Raw genomic sequence first — 14,333 nt, 5'->3', positions numbered from 1 at the left:
TAGAGGTAAAGCCTGAATAAAAATGGAGATCTTATCATGTAGTATTGATGCAATGAGAAGCAAGACCATGAGGATCACATTCCTAGAGGAGATCTTGCTGTGTTTCTCGGAAATAGGGCAGTGGTGGGAGTTTATTGTTTGTTTACAACCAGGGGATTTATTTGTTTTATTGGTAACCTTGTTATATGGAAGTATTATGGACATGGAAAAGGGCTTACCAGAAACACAGGTTAGAAAGGGAAAAGAGTGCTCTCTGTGGATTCTGATTTATCTGCCAATCTCATTCAGTAAAGCAAAACACAAACAAATGAACTTTCTGGCCACATTTTCTTTCTAGCACCCTGTAAATTTTATAGGTTTGTTTTAAAAAAGAAAGAAAGAAAGAAAGAAAGAAAGAAAGAAAGAAAGAAATCAACTCCTTTCCTGTTCCAAACACTCTGCCTTACTGTAGCAAAACTAGTTACAGGTAGGTAGCTGTGTTGGTCTGCCATAGTCAAAAAATAAAAATAAAAAAAATTGTTCCAGTAGCACCTTAGAGACCAACTAAGTTTGTTACTGGTATGAGCTTTCGTGTGCATGCATCTGAAGAAGTGCTTCATACTATGCACTAGACCTCAAAACATAGAACCTCTACACTTCAAAAAGACCGCACATACTTTTTGAACTAGTTTATCCTTGTGAAGACTAAATTATTTATTTTAGATGATTGTTTATACCACACTTTGCACAGGCTGGTTTACAAAAAAATAAGATTAGAATAGATAAGACCCATTAGAAATCATATAATCTATTAAAAAACACATGATGACAAATGAAAGTTACCAATAGCAAAAATCTGGTCCCGCCTCCTCCAAATACACTCTGATAAAGATGTGTCTTGACCAGGTTGATGATGAGGAGGAGGAGGAGGAGGCTCATAGATTATTTTTTTCCTTTTAGAAAATTTCAATAAACTATTCTTGACAAAATGGTTGCAAAATTCAGAGCCAAGAAGCAATTTCCTCCCAATTCAAACTGGCTAGTGTCGCAGAAAGGGTGCTTATGGATTTTGTGTGTGTTTATATTGTAATTTATTTTGCAAACCACCCTGACATCTTTGCGTATAGGACACACACACACACACACACACACACACACACACATATATATGTTGTTACCTTCCTCGCACTTTTAGGCATGCCACAAATAAGTCTGGGGCTGCAGTTCACACAGATTAAACTATATGCTCACTCAATGGTGTAGGCCTTCTGAAATTATTTAAAGCAGCCTTCTTGTGAATAAAATGCACTAGCCCTTTCTTCATCTCATAAATGTTTGAGAGCAAGAACCTCTATTTTTTTAAAAGAAAAAACACACTCTTTGTGCTGATATTTTGAAAAGATGAGACTTTGAATGCTGGCCAAATAAACACTGTTGTAATAGAAAAGGGGATGATCATAGGAACCATCCTTTAACTGACCCAGATCATTGGTCCAATATTAGCTCACTATTGTCCACAGAAACGGGCAGCAGCTCTCTGGGGTTTCAGGCAAGCCATCTTTTCCAGCCCTACCTGGAGGTGTCAAATATTGAATCTAGGACCTGCATGCAAAGGAGATGCTCTGCTACTGAGCTATGATTTGGTTTTGGTTCACACTTTTAATGTGAGTCTACCTAATTCACACTTCCTGAAGCAATACTTAAACCAGAAGGCAGCTATCCTTCAAAAGCCACACTTCTCTGAATTTTGTGATGCAGTTATTGAACCAAAAAGGGTGTGTGTATTAGGAGTCAAGAAGCTAGAAGAAGATCAGTGAAAATAGCATGAACAAATAAGATTAATTTTGTTGCAAAAATGTGTGTATTCAGCAAAATCACCACACAAAAGTCTGTGTTAGGACTATACACACTAAAACGGGGGGAGGACTTTAAGAACTGCAACCAATAAATCACAAACTGTTGTGGAAACATGAAATATAGAAAAATGAGAAACTGTGAGAAACTGCAATTAACAGATCCATCCACCCTTACTCTCTAGTTGTATTCCTTTTGGAACATTGGTGTTTTCTATACTCTAATGCCCCCGCCCCGCATTTATAAATAAATAACATTTCTTTACTCACTATAAATGGAAGAGTGCTTATAGGAGAGGCACCATGATGTTGGGTTAAGACAAAATCTCTCTACCCCAAAGCTCAATAATAGGAGAAAGAGGAGTAATGAGACTTAACACTTAAAGATGCCTTGTCTATTCTTGTGGCAACTGTGATTTTGGTTTTGCTGTTAGTTTTTGATACTACACACTCCTCAGGACAGACACATTGTTGTTCATTGGTTGTTGACTTTTCAATAGCTTTGGGCTGTTAAGACAGAAACATTTCCATTCTTTCTCTGCCTCCTTCCTGCTTTGTCCCTAGAGGGAGCTCACATCCTTTCACTTTTGTATTTACTCTTACATTAGGTATGAAGAAGCAAAACAGCTATAATCTAGCCTTAGAGGGCTGATTCCAACCTTAGATGCTCTCTGCAAGTGCAAGTAAGAAAACTGTCCTGATCATCAGTAAGAACAGTACTAGTATTAGTCCTTCTGTGCTTTTTAAACATTGTAGTTTTGTGGGTATTCCTTGAAGGACGTAGATTTGCAGAATATGTTTATTCATTTAATTTAATTTAAATATATGTACATCCAACTTTTTTTAGGCTGAACTACTTCAAGGCAGCTCACAGCATGAAAAAGATACACGCTGAAAGCATAAAAGCAACACCATCAGTAAACATAATGTGGAAGCAAGAATTTCATTACAGACAACAGCAACAGACAACATTTTACAGTAAAATAGAGCAGAGCCCCAAACGCCATTTAAAATAAGACAGCATTACACCAAAAAGCCATCAGCACAGAGGCATGATCCGTCTCCCCTCAAAATGGAGCTCCAGAGCCTTAGTGCCACTGCAGAAAAGGCCCCGTTCCTGATGCAACCACATTGTACCTCAGAAAACAAGACAACATAATCTAACACCAAATTGATGGGGTCAGTAATTGCAACACACCATGAAGAGCACTGATATTCGATGGTATTAAATAATGTCGGTACTATGCAGAAAATGTTTTTTCCCAAAAAAACAAAACCATCACCACACACACTTCAGGGCCATGTGCTGTTCACAACATAAATGACATATAATATTAATAGTCATAAGAATATCTGCTCTATTGTTATGGGCTTATTGCGCACACCAATAATCACGTATCACTGATATTTTTTATAAACAGTTTTTGAAACACTGGCAGCCAACTCCTGTTACAGGAAATTCAGGGATCATTATTTCCAGAATTTTCAAATGAGAGTAAGGTGGAGCTACAGGATAGTAGCTAATATTCAGTTCTCCTTCACCAAGTATAAGAGAGGAGTTTAGAAAGGGACAAACTCCATAGAAATGCTTCAGCATTTCCTTGGAGCTGCTCAATTAGCTATCTTTGCAGAACATGAAAGCATTGAGTGGTGATTTAGGGCCGTAGAAAGGACTGTTACTTAGCTCTTTGAAGATGCTAGACAGCTTTTGCCTTTCTGAGCTAGCCTTTCCATCAAGTTTACTGATCCCCTTATAATACCACAGGCATTGCTATGCTACAACATGCCAACATATATGAAACTAACTAGCAGAAAACTTTTAATTAAACAAAGGATTTTTTTTTCCTGGGCAATGCAAATGCAAAGGTCAGAATGCCCTACTGGTTCTGAGGTTTTAATCAATGGAGACAGCAAGTGTGTTGTGCAAAGGAATGAAAGAGTGCAGAACAGATGCATGGACAGCTCAGGTTTTGTCTAAGCACATGATTTGTATCTGTGGGTAGGAGGAGTTCATCTCCATGACAAAAGAAAAATGCAAATGCCATGTTTAAGGTAAAGTGACAATAAAAGTCCAACAAGAAGAAATCGGATATGTCATTGCCAACATCTGCTACTGATAATAAGGTCTAGGGAATTTCCATGTCAGGAACTTAAAATGAGTCACAGTGACTTACAGTAATTGGGTATTTCAAGAAGTAAGGCATATTTGCAATGGTTTTTGAGCTCCTGTGACCCTTTCTGAGCTGAACAGTTCACAGACTGCACAAACAAAGAAAGACTTGGGTGCCAATATACATACTGAATAGTGGACACACCCCATTAACAGCTTATCTGATTGTGAACAACTCGGCTCATAAGTGTCATATTTCCACTGTAACAGAAGCACATTATACCACAGTGGATAGAACCATGAACAGTGAGGAATGGATGTTTCCTCAGGGGAGCCTAAACCTGCCCCTAAATCCTACCAATTACTATACAGGCAGAGCCAAGTGAGAGCATGCCAACATACCAACGCAATGAAGTCTTTGGATATCAATGGGACAAAATCCATTTTTTATACATCGGTGCCCTACCTCAGAGTGTGGTCTGATGTGGCTCATCTGCTATTTTTCTTCCCTGGTATAACATCAGAGAGTGGGCATTGTTCTTTCAGTCAAGTTAGTTACATTAAATTTATGTCCCATGAGGGTTGCCATATGTCCAGAATTTCCCACACATACCCATAATACTGCAGTTAGAAGCAGTGTCTGGGCGGAAATTGCTAAAAAATGTCTGTGAAACTCTGGGTGTATGGCAACCCGTGTCAGCAATGTCATTTTATAGCTCAAAAACTTCTTTTTTGTGTGTGAAATTGCCCACAAAACTCAGCAACTTTGGGCAAAACTAAAAAAAAAAAGCTGAACAACTAAAAAAAAAAGCTGAACAACGACCCTATGTCCCACTTTATTACGGAAATATCTATAACATGTTATGCAGTACAACCAAATAAGTCATTAATAGCATTTTTAAAATGATACATCACAGCTCGAGCAATTCCAGTGATCACTGATGCTGAAATGTTGCACTGTCATCATGAAAATCACCATTAGGAATCTGCAACCAGATCTAGACATAGATTTGTGTTTTTGTGTTTTTTTTGCATGGACATGTTCTATGAGACCCATAGCATTGTATATAAATTTTGAATGTCTGGGGCCACCTGGGGCCACCTGGGTCAGTGTTGGAATTGGATGTGAGTTGGACATCCATGTTCAATTCTTTACTCAGCCATGAAACAAAATAGAGAAGACACTTTATCTTAGCCAGCTAATTTGTTTTTAATTATCTCTGGGCCAGGGCTTAGCAGCTCTACTCAGTTTTGTACTTTCCTGCTGCAACAATGCACAGTAATATCTGGGAAGCCTCAACAGTACCACAGCCAACAATTATAGTGGGCATTGTGTAGCACAATGCAATAGCACCCCTGACTTGGTCTGTTTTCCTAAAAGCCAAAGGGACATTAGAAACTCTTCAGCTACATACACCCATGTGACACACCACTGGCCTTAGACTTCAACTATCTCTCCCAGCTCCCTCAACTACTAAACCCATTCAACTGCATTTCTGTTTTCTGGCTCTCAACTCCATCATAATTTCCATCATAATTTGAGAGCTCTCTCTGCTCCACTTTTAGGGCTGCCACCTGTTTCCCTGGCAGTGTGCAAAGAAATTCAAGAGATACAGCTTGAAGATGCATTGATGCATGTAAAAGCTGTACCTGCAGAATATTTTCTTTATTGTGTTGATATTTAAGGCACAGACGTCCTTCTGTCTGAAACCAAAAGTGGCAACATATTTGAAGAATCTAGCTTTATTTCCTTACTGAACGTACTTGCACAAATAAGCTGTTGATCATTTCTGTGTTCATTCATGGGAATGGAAATGTTTTCCGTTGCCAAGTTTTGAGACCAAACTGAGTCCCATTGATGTGGGATGTGTGTCCAAATCTAGAGACTACTATTTAGTCTTGCTAATAAGTTTCAGCCAAGAATAGAATGGCACTCCTCCAACCTTTAGTGGGGGTAGGTTTACCACAGCCAATGCCTGGGAAGAACCACTACAAGACTCAATAGTTTATTGTGATGATGGTGTATCAGTTGGCCAATGGGAATAAAACTCAATGCACCTTTATCAGGTAGCAACCCCAACCTTCAATCCTGTGTATTAGCCAGCCAACCAATCCCCAGTAATGATGTGGGGTAACAATCAGCAATGATTGCTGTTCACTTGGGAGTTGAATTAGGATTTGGTCTGGGGTTTCCCCTCCCCCAATATTGACCAAGGGAGCATTTTGAAAAATTGAAAAATACAATCTCAGCGTGTTAGTACTAATTTGGCTGATTAATTAGTTTGAATTGGCAGTGAATAAGAGCAAGGAAAGAGATTAGCGTAGGCTTCCCCAGTAAGCACCCAGAAACATATTCATAGTAAAGGGAAGCTTCTCCAACCTACCTCTCACTGCCTGCTAGATCAAGGAGACATGGGAGAGGAACTGGGCTCCGCAGTATTCTTCCCTCCAAATGCTGACCTATGGGGTGGGCACAGAACAGTTAACTAAGTTCTCCACAGGTACGGATACACAAGGGACGCGGGTGGCAGAATGGTCTAAACCACTGAGCCTCTTGGGCTTGCCAATCAGAAGGTCGGTGATTCAAATCCCAGCAATGGGTGAGCTCCCGTTGCTCGGTCCCAGCTCCTGCCAACCTATCAGTTCAAAAGCACACCAAAAAGTGCAAGTAGATAAATAGGAATTGTTTTGGATCAGGGAAGCCAGTAAGCAGGACTTGAGGGCAACAGCTCTTTCTCCACTTGTGATCTTCAGCAATTTGTATTCAGTAGCGTAAACATACAAGAAATCTAGCCCCACTCTAACCAGTTAAACTTCTGCTTCGTTAAATAATGTGCATAAGATTGTGATTCCCAGTTACTGGAATTCAGAAGAATTCAGAGGTAGAAAATAGCCACTGGGAATAGTTGCTACTGAATAAGAGCCTCTTGGACACAGATCAGCTGTTTCCAGGGCCTGCATAATGAAGTTACATATTGCAAAGAAATGCTTAGCACCCCTGAAATATTAAATCAATTTTAAGTTCTACTAGAATGTTACAGGTAGGCTTCCCCCCCTCCTTCTTTTCTACAACTACAATTACAGGAAATTGTTCTGCTAGAGAGACTTTTGGCACCTTCACCAGTGCAGTACAGATCGATAGGATATCAGGCTCATTGTGGTGTAAACTCTAATGGAAGGGAGGGAACATACTCGTTGCAAGTGCTTCTCACTAGAAACCTTGGCAAATGTGCAAAACATGAACAGCTGAGTTCTCAGGCAAGTGCTAATTGGGATCAGTTACCGGGGTGGGTGGAGAAAGCCTACTAAATATATGCTTTTATTTGCTATTTTCAAAAGTACTTAATGCCACATAGTGGTGTATTTAACATCATGTCACTAAAAGCTGATAGCATTGTGAATTTCAGGTTATACTGTAATGTCTAAACTTGAAAGACAACAACAGAAAGAAGGGCAGCTCCCATAAAACTGGATTAAAATCCCTTTTTGTTGTTGTTGTTGTTCAAATCTAACATGAGGTGAAAGATCCGTTATTAAAATTTCCTGTGGTTTTTGTTTTATTAAGAAGCAGCACTCTGAGGCTGCTTTGAAGATGAGTGGTGTGATGCTCTGGGTGTTTAATCCATCCTACTCTCACATCCATTCCTGATGTCAGTCCCCCCCATGAAGCTGCTATTAGCTCCAGGTAAGGGTCCAGGATGGTGGTGGGAAGACTGTTTAGATGCTGGACGAACTTGAAAGACTGCAATATAGCACATGACTTGAGTATAAACTGTTTCACTGTAATTCTGGGTCCATTCCTTTTCCATCATCAGTTGCCTCTAGTGGTGTTTCTTTTCTTTTTTGCTTCTGACTTTTCAATAACTTCCTAGCTTTGTTCCCAGCAGGGGAAGTTGTGCATGCAGTCAAACTGAACAGAACTGAATCTCTGCTCACTTACTGGTGGGCTGAATCCTATTGGTTGCCGGAGTCTCCTTCACCAGACCTTTTCCTGCAGGAAATGTGTTGGTGCAGTTGTACCCAGCAGGATTGAACTCTCCACTCATGAGCTGATGAACCCATGTTTCAATCCTGCGTTCTGTGTGCTGTCTTTTGGAGTGTGCGGGGAGGGGAGGGGTGCAGGATCTCCTTCTCCACTTGTCCCTCTCCTGACCACAAGTTTAATCAGGATTTTAAAAATGTGGTTGGGAGCAGAAAGGGAGAAAATGTTAAACATAATTGTTCAATTGTGCTTTGAAGCTGAAAACAACTCTGTATTTATCTATATGTATCATGTTGAAGGCATAGCATGGAAACTTCCACTGAGCTACTCAAAAGCTGCCAGAGAGTCTAAAAGTTAATGATTAAGTGAGAATGTATCTCTGCTGACTCTGTCATGTGTTGAGGTGTTTAACTTAGATCACATGAAAACGGATCCAGTCACAGGTCTCCATTTAGGGTATGTTAGTGGTTTTTTGTTCTGAAGCACCAAAGAGAAAGGATGTGCTAATGATATTTCCCAGGAAGAACAGCCTCAGGTTGGAATGCAGACAGAGCTTTGTCTTTACCTCGGGATAAAGAAATCCATATTTCTGGGATCAGCACATGATATTATGCAACTATCTGGATATAACTTTATTTGTTTTATGTTTGTTTTGGAGAAAGTTCTGTTAGTAAAGCTTTGAGCCATATTTTCGGACTGGACAATTTTCATTTCAAGAAGAGTCAAGTTTTTCCGTCCTATTGCTTCCAAATGTGAAAGATTAATAACCTCAATAGAAACTGTGTGCCCTTCTTTTAGCACCACCCCTCCTGACCTCAGTTTTAAACCCCAATTAATCATTAAATTGCTTCAAGGCCCAGATCCAGGGTCAGGTCAGTCCCAAATTGGCCTAGATTGGGTCTCAGGTCAGGTGGGGCCATGCACTGCCCTACAGTATACATTTACATATGCGTAAATCCCCTCAGAATCAATGTTACTGTCATGTGCACAACTCTTATTAATCCATAGCTGTGTTTGTGTAACAAATGACCGTAAGCAGTAAAAGAATATCCTTCATTTCACATCTTGCAGACCATGGGCAAGTCTCCAGAGAATTATATCCTAGCACTGGGGGGCGGGGGGGGGGTTCCTGTTGGTACTTAAACTCTAACAAGGAAAATAATTCTTTGGTTAAAATACCTACAACATGAAATATATAAGAAGTTACTGGATACCTTGTAATAGTTTGTTCTGAGAAGCAGCACATCACTCCTTGGCAAGCTCTGAAGTGAGCTATTCTGAGATGTCTCCCAGGAATATATCTTTGTGACTTAGAGGGTATTATATTCACCCTAGAGATGCAAAACACTTCCTATACTGATATGTTGAAACATAAGGATAACTGCAGCTGCTAAGGTGCCAGTACTAGATTCTTATTACACCACAGCAAAGTGAGTCAATAACACTGAAGTAACCTTCTGTCACCTGGCATATGGTTAACACATTCAGGAATGCATTTATGCCCCCAAGTGAGCTTACAGCTCTTCATCTTATGTTGCACTTTCTAAGTACCTTGCGTTGTGTGTCTTGAAGAAAAGATATTTTCTCCTTCCAAATGCTAGAGCTCGGTTTTGCATTTTATAAAAGGTGTCCATCTGCATGCCCCCCCCCCCGAGCAGCAGGCATCTATTAACTTTTCAGGCATTTTTTAAACAGTAGTGTTGTTATTATAAAGTGTCCTGTGGAGCCTCAGAAGTTGTGATAAATAACGCCCGACTCATCTTGTTTTGTAATTTGAATAAAAACTATTAACTGCAATGTGAGGAATAAAAAGCAGTTAACTTTCAGTCTGTGCAGAACTCACACTATCTTGAGGAGAAGAGTCTATGAGGGAACAATCACCTCATTTTAGAGAGCTCAGAGGCTTCAAATATTTGGCTCGTGCTCTTGGATTTTCTTTCTCTTAGCCCCCTTTATCCCAGTACACAGGAACAGAAAAATGAAATGAGTGAAAAATTAGATCCATGCTAAGGCTTGCTTAGAGTAGGCCCACTGAAATCACTTAAGGTAGTCATATGACTAAGTGGTTTAAGTGGATTTAGCCTAGGCATGGCCCTGGATTCTATCCACTGAGCTCAATCTTCAGCAGATTTCCACTCACAGTGATCAAAGGGATCAGGAAGGTGAGTTCAACAATTCCTCTTTCTACCCACAGCCCCTTGTGTCCCACACACAGCTTTTCTAGAAGATTATGGGATACAGGAAGTCTCCACAGGATCCTACTTGTCCCCCTAAATGGAAGGAGCCTTTCTGTTCATGGAGAAGCAAATCTGGATCTAACCCAGTATACTTATTCTTCTTTGTCTCTCTTTCCTCAACCTTATACCATGAGCATTGGGGCATTTGCGCATTCTACACCCCCAGTGCATGGTAAGCGGATATCATAATTGGTAGATCACACCTTGTAAATCAGGAATGGTATGACAGTAGTGAACCCATGCTGACCCCACAGTGGAAGAGGCAAACATTTGCACTAGCGGCTGCAGCAATTGCCAATTTGCACTCATTGGAGGTGCAATGCTGGGTAGATTCCTCAAACGTACATGGTTGAAACTGAGGCATAACTGACTGCCATGTCTTGCCCAAATAGTAGCAGACTCCTCCAGAGTTTGACCAGTCTCCTGTCCTGGAGGTCTAGCTTTTTCTCCACTTCTAGCTTAGAGACCACCCCAGAACCAGAGCACGGCTGGACACTGATCGGGAAATTTGTAACATGGAAATGCCATCTGACTTTTGGCAGCATCACCACAATCATTGCCCTCAGATCATAATCACTGTACTTACACAGGATTTCCCAGATGTTTGGCACTATAACCCCCATCTTTCCCAGTCAGCATGGCCAATGGTCAGTGATTTTGGGAGTCATAGTCCAAGAAAGCTGGAGGGAACCAGGATGGGGAAGGAAATGTCTTTCAGCGATATGCTGACTTGTCTAGAGTCATCCATAGGTCAGGGTGTCTTTTGGGAAAAGCTACACCATGTCCCCAATCTAAGTACCAAAAACGAACAAGGCTCTCAGTGTTTGCATGTTTGCTCTTACCAGAATGAATGTGATGTCAGAAGCCACTCCTTTTACAGAATGTTCTCAGCCTCCATTCCAGCCCCATTTTCACCCTTGAAAGGAGAGGGAAAGTTGTCAGACAATGAAGATGTCATCAGTATTAGGATGAATTATGGGTATTGGAATTGTGCTCTGTTAACACAGAAAATGACCAAAACCAAAATTAGTAATTGCAATGCTTTTTTCTTTTCTTTCTTTCATTCTTTTACAACAGACACTTTCCCAAATAAAATAAGACAGTTAATAAGGATGTTTTCTGACCCTTCTATTTAACTCGTCAGCATTTCATATCTTGTGAACACCTTTGAAATGATAAACAGTTAGTGAAGAACATGATAATCATATTGATGTTTTTTAAAGTTGGATGCCACCATTCTGAAGTACACACATATTCCACAGGCTGAAACCATCACAGTACCTTTAGAGGGGGATACAACAGCTGCAGTCTGCAAGCTACTAGCTTTGCACTACCTCCATTTATTGCAATGGGCTTGAACAGGGTTCCTCTCCCCCATTAAGGTTGTTATCTTTTACAATGGCCTTTCCCCATGCATTTAAGAGCAGCATGTCACATGGAAATGTAGCAGGCAAAGATTTCCTAGGGATCTAGATGTGACAGCTAAAGGTGCAGCTGTGCAGTTTTTTCGTCACCAGCCCCAAAGATTCTTTAGACCTTTAGCTCTATTTGGGCATTCATTCTCCTTGCATGTAAGCAAACACGTGGGAGGCCGTCCCAAGATGGGCCCAACTCCAGTGCACCACTTTCCTCCTTTAACTGTGTAGGGTTTCAACTGTGCAAGGAAAATTCCCATTTAGACTTTCACCATTAGTCTGCATACACACTATCCTGTTTATAATAGAAAAACACAGTTTCCCATTCATGCTTGTCCTCAGCAAGCTGCTTTCAGTCTAGATTGATTCTAGATCCTGATCCACAAGGCGGGATGCCATTCCTTGTGCCATTCCTCCCATTCACATATTTGACCATGCACACACCCTCAATATGCAACAGATCTATATTCTGTGTCCTGCATAGTCCATATGGATGCATGCAAATGTAGTTCCCACAAACTTTTCCCCATAAGGATGGATACAATTGTTCTTGTATTCATGGATTCTCTGTTATGTTATATGTATGTTGAGGAGTGATAGTGTGATTCTAGTGCCCCACTGAACATTGAGAATTACTGGATATGCAAAAGTGCATAACTTAGGTCACCATTTTTTTCAAGCTGATGGCTTTCAAATACCCTGTATTTCAAATGCCCACACGCTACACTATGTAATTTTGGATGCATCTAAAAACCAGCCTTTCTACAACTCTAATTACATTAGTTTTCTCTATTTGGCTGCATCTTTCTTTCAAAGGGGGAATATAATGACATCCTCCGAGTTTCCTGCTTCACAGCAAGAAAGACATTCTTGCTTTGAAATTTTAGATCATGTTCACCATCCTATTTCAGCTGAGTATATGCTACTACAGTTCTTTTAAAGTTATTTATTCGTTTTGAATTTGAAGTTCTTTTAATATTGCTGTGCTCCATACCCTCTTTTAAGTTTTGCATTGTCCTTGTCTGCATATCATTGCAACCTAAATACTACTATCAGGCCACACTTGGGCTCCAGGTCATTTTATATTTTACTAGCAAGCAAGGAAAATTTGCAGCAAGATGCAATATTGAATAACTGGTATAACTTCAGATCATTATTATCCCCAGGTATTTCTCCATCGGTATCTGCATTTACTTTAATTTACTTTCAACAAGCAAGAATATATTATAATTAGGATTTATGGGTTCAAAATGGTTAGCTCACCAAAAGATTTTATGAAGGAAAGAAAAATCATTAAATACTCAGAGTTGCTTCAGCAATGGATTCAGATCCCTGTGTTCTCCAACCCTGTTATACTGTGTAACAATGAAGAAACAGGCCTTAGATTTCTTATTTATAGGAGTCTAGATAAGCATTTATCATGACTAGTATAATAGGCATGAATGCAACAGATGGATTCGAATGGTGTTTTAAAATAAACACTAGCTTTAAATTGTACAGCATGATCATACAACAGGTTATCTCTCTCATAAACACATATATGCACATCAACACAGGTGCTCAAGTGTTGGCTTTGCTTCCATATTACTGACAAAAATTAAACACATTGTCCTAGCCTTGAAAAATTCAGGTTCTTCATTCTCATTAAAAAGCAATTTGCACATAGACCTTGAAGTGAGTGGACCCAGAGCATGCAAGACAAAGCAATATTTTCCTAATGACATGATGGCACACAACTTAACATTCTCCATTTACCTTTGTACCCCAGAGCTTCAACTTTATGTCAATGGCATCAATTGCAACAACACAAACAAGCCTAAGAGCTTCTCTGAGTGGTCCAAGTCAACCATTGATTCATCATTCAAAGAAATATTTCTCCATCGAGCTGCACTATTAATAATGAACAGAGTTCAGTAAACTGTCAAGGCTTGAAAAGCACTGCTAGCCTCAGTGCCTTTTAAATATATTGGCTGATCCAGCTTGTACATAAAATGCTGGAGCTTTGAAAAGATGAACTGATTGTATTTGCCATGTTCTGCAGGTCTACTCATTAATTTACAAGGCTAAGAACATTTCCATCAGTTTCACAGTTTTTAAAATATCATTTGAACTTTACCATCAATAGGGCAACACACACACATACACAACAAACAGATTTGAGGAAGACAAAATTGACAATGAACACCATCCTGGTTTTCTTTAACAAGCATGCAGGTTATATCAGTTCTTGGGTTCCAGTACTTTGCCAAACCAGTCCCTTTGTCCGGGCAACAGTTGTGACTGACTGTATGCCATAGGGCACATGTGTGGGCCTCCCCATGTAGCTGGTAGGCAGAGCAACAATAGGCAATGTGATGCGTAAGAGCTGAGCTGGAAAGTTGGAGACACAGAGACATGCTTGGTCTGGGCTGGACCCAAGGATGAGACTGATGGAGAAGCAATATCTGTTAGGCTGTTATTGCTGTGATCCTCTCCAACTCATCCTCAGCTTGTATATATGTGTAAATAAAACCATATATCCTAAAGACACCTCAGTCTCAGATGACCTTCATTCCAAAAAAAGCAACTTGGCATAAGCATCTCAAACCCCTGCAATCTCTCACTGCTTGGAGAATGGGGTGATGTGTAACAGTATCATACCAAACAATATGTACCGTACCTCTGATTGTAACTGATTTTTATTTTTATTTTTTAGAATTCAGTGTTGCTGTATATATCCCAGCAACTTGATTGACTGAAAGTGTTTAGAAAAGAGCA

This window comes from Podarcis pityusensis, assembly GCF_964106645.2.
Source record: "Podarcis pityusensis genome assembly, chromosome: 7".
Lineage (NCBI taxonomy): Eukaryota > Metazoa > Chordata > Lepidosauria > Squamata > Lacertidae > Podarcis > Podarcis pityusensis.
Note: the sequence above shows the minus strand (reverse complement) of the source record.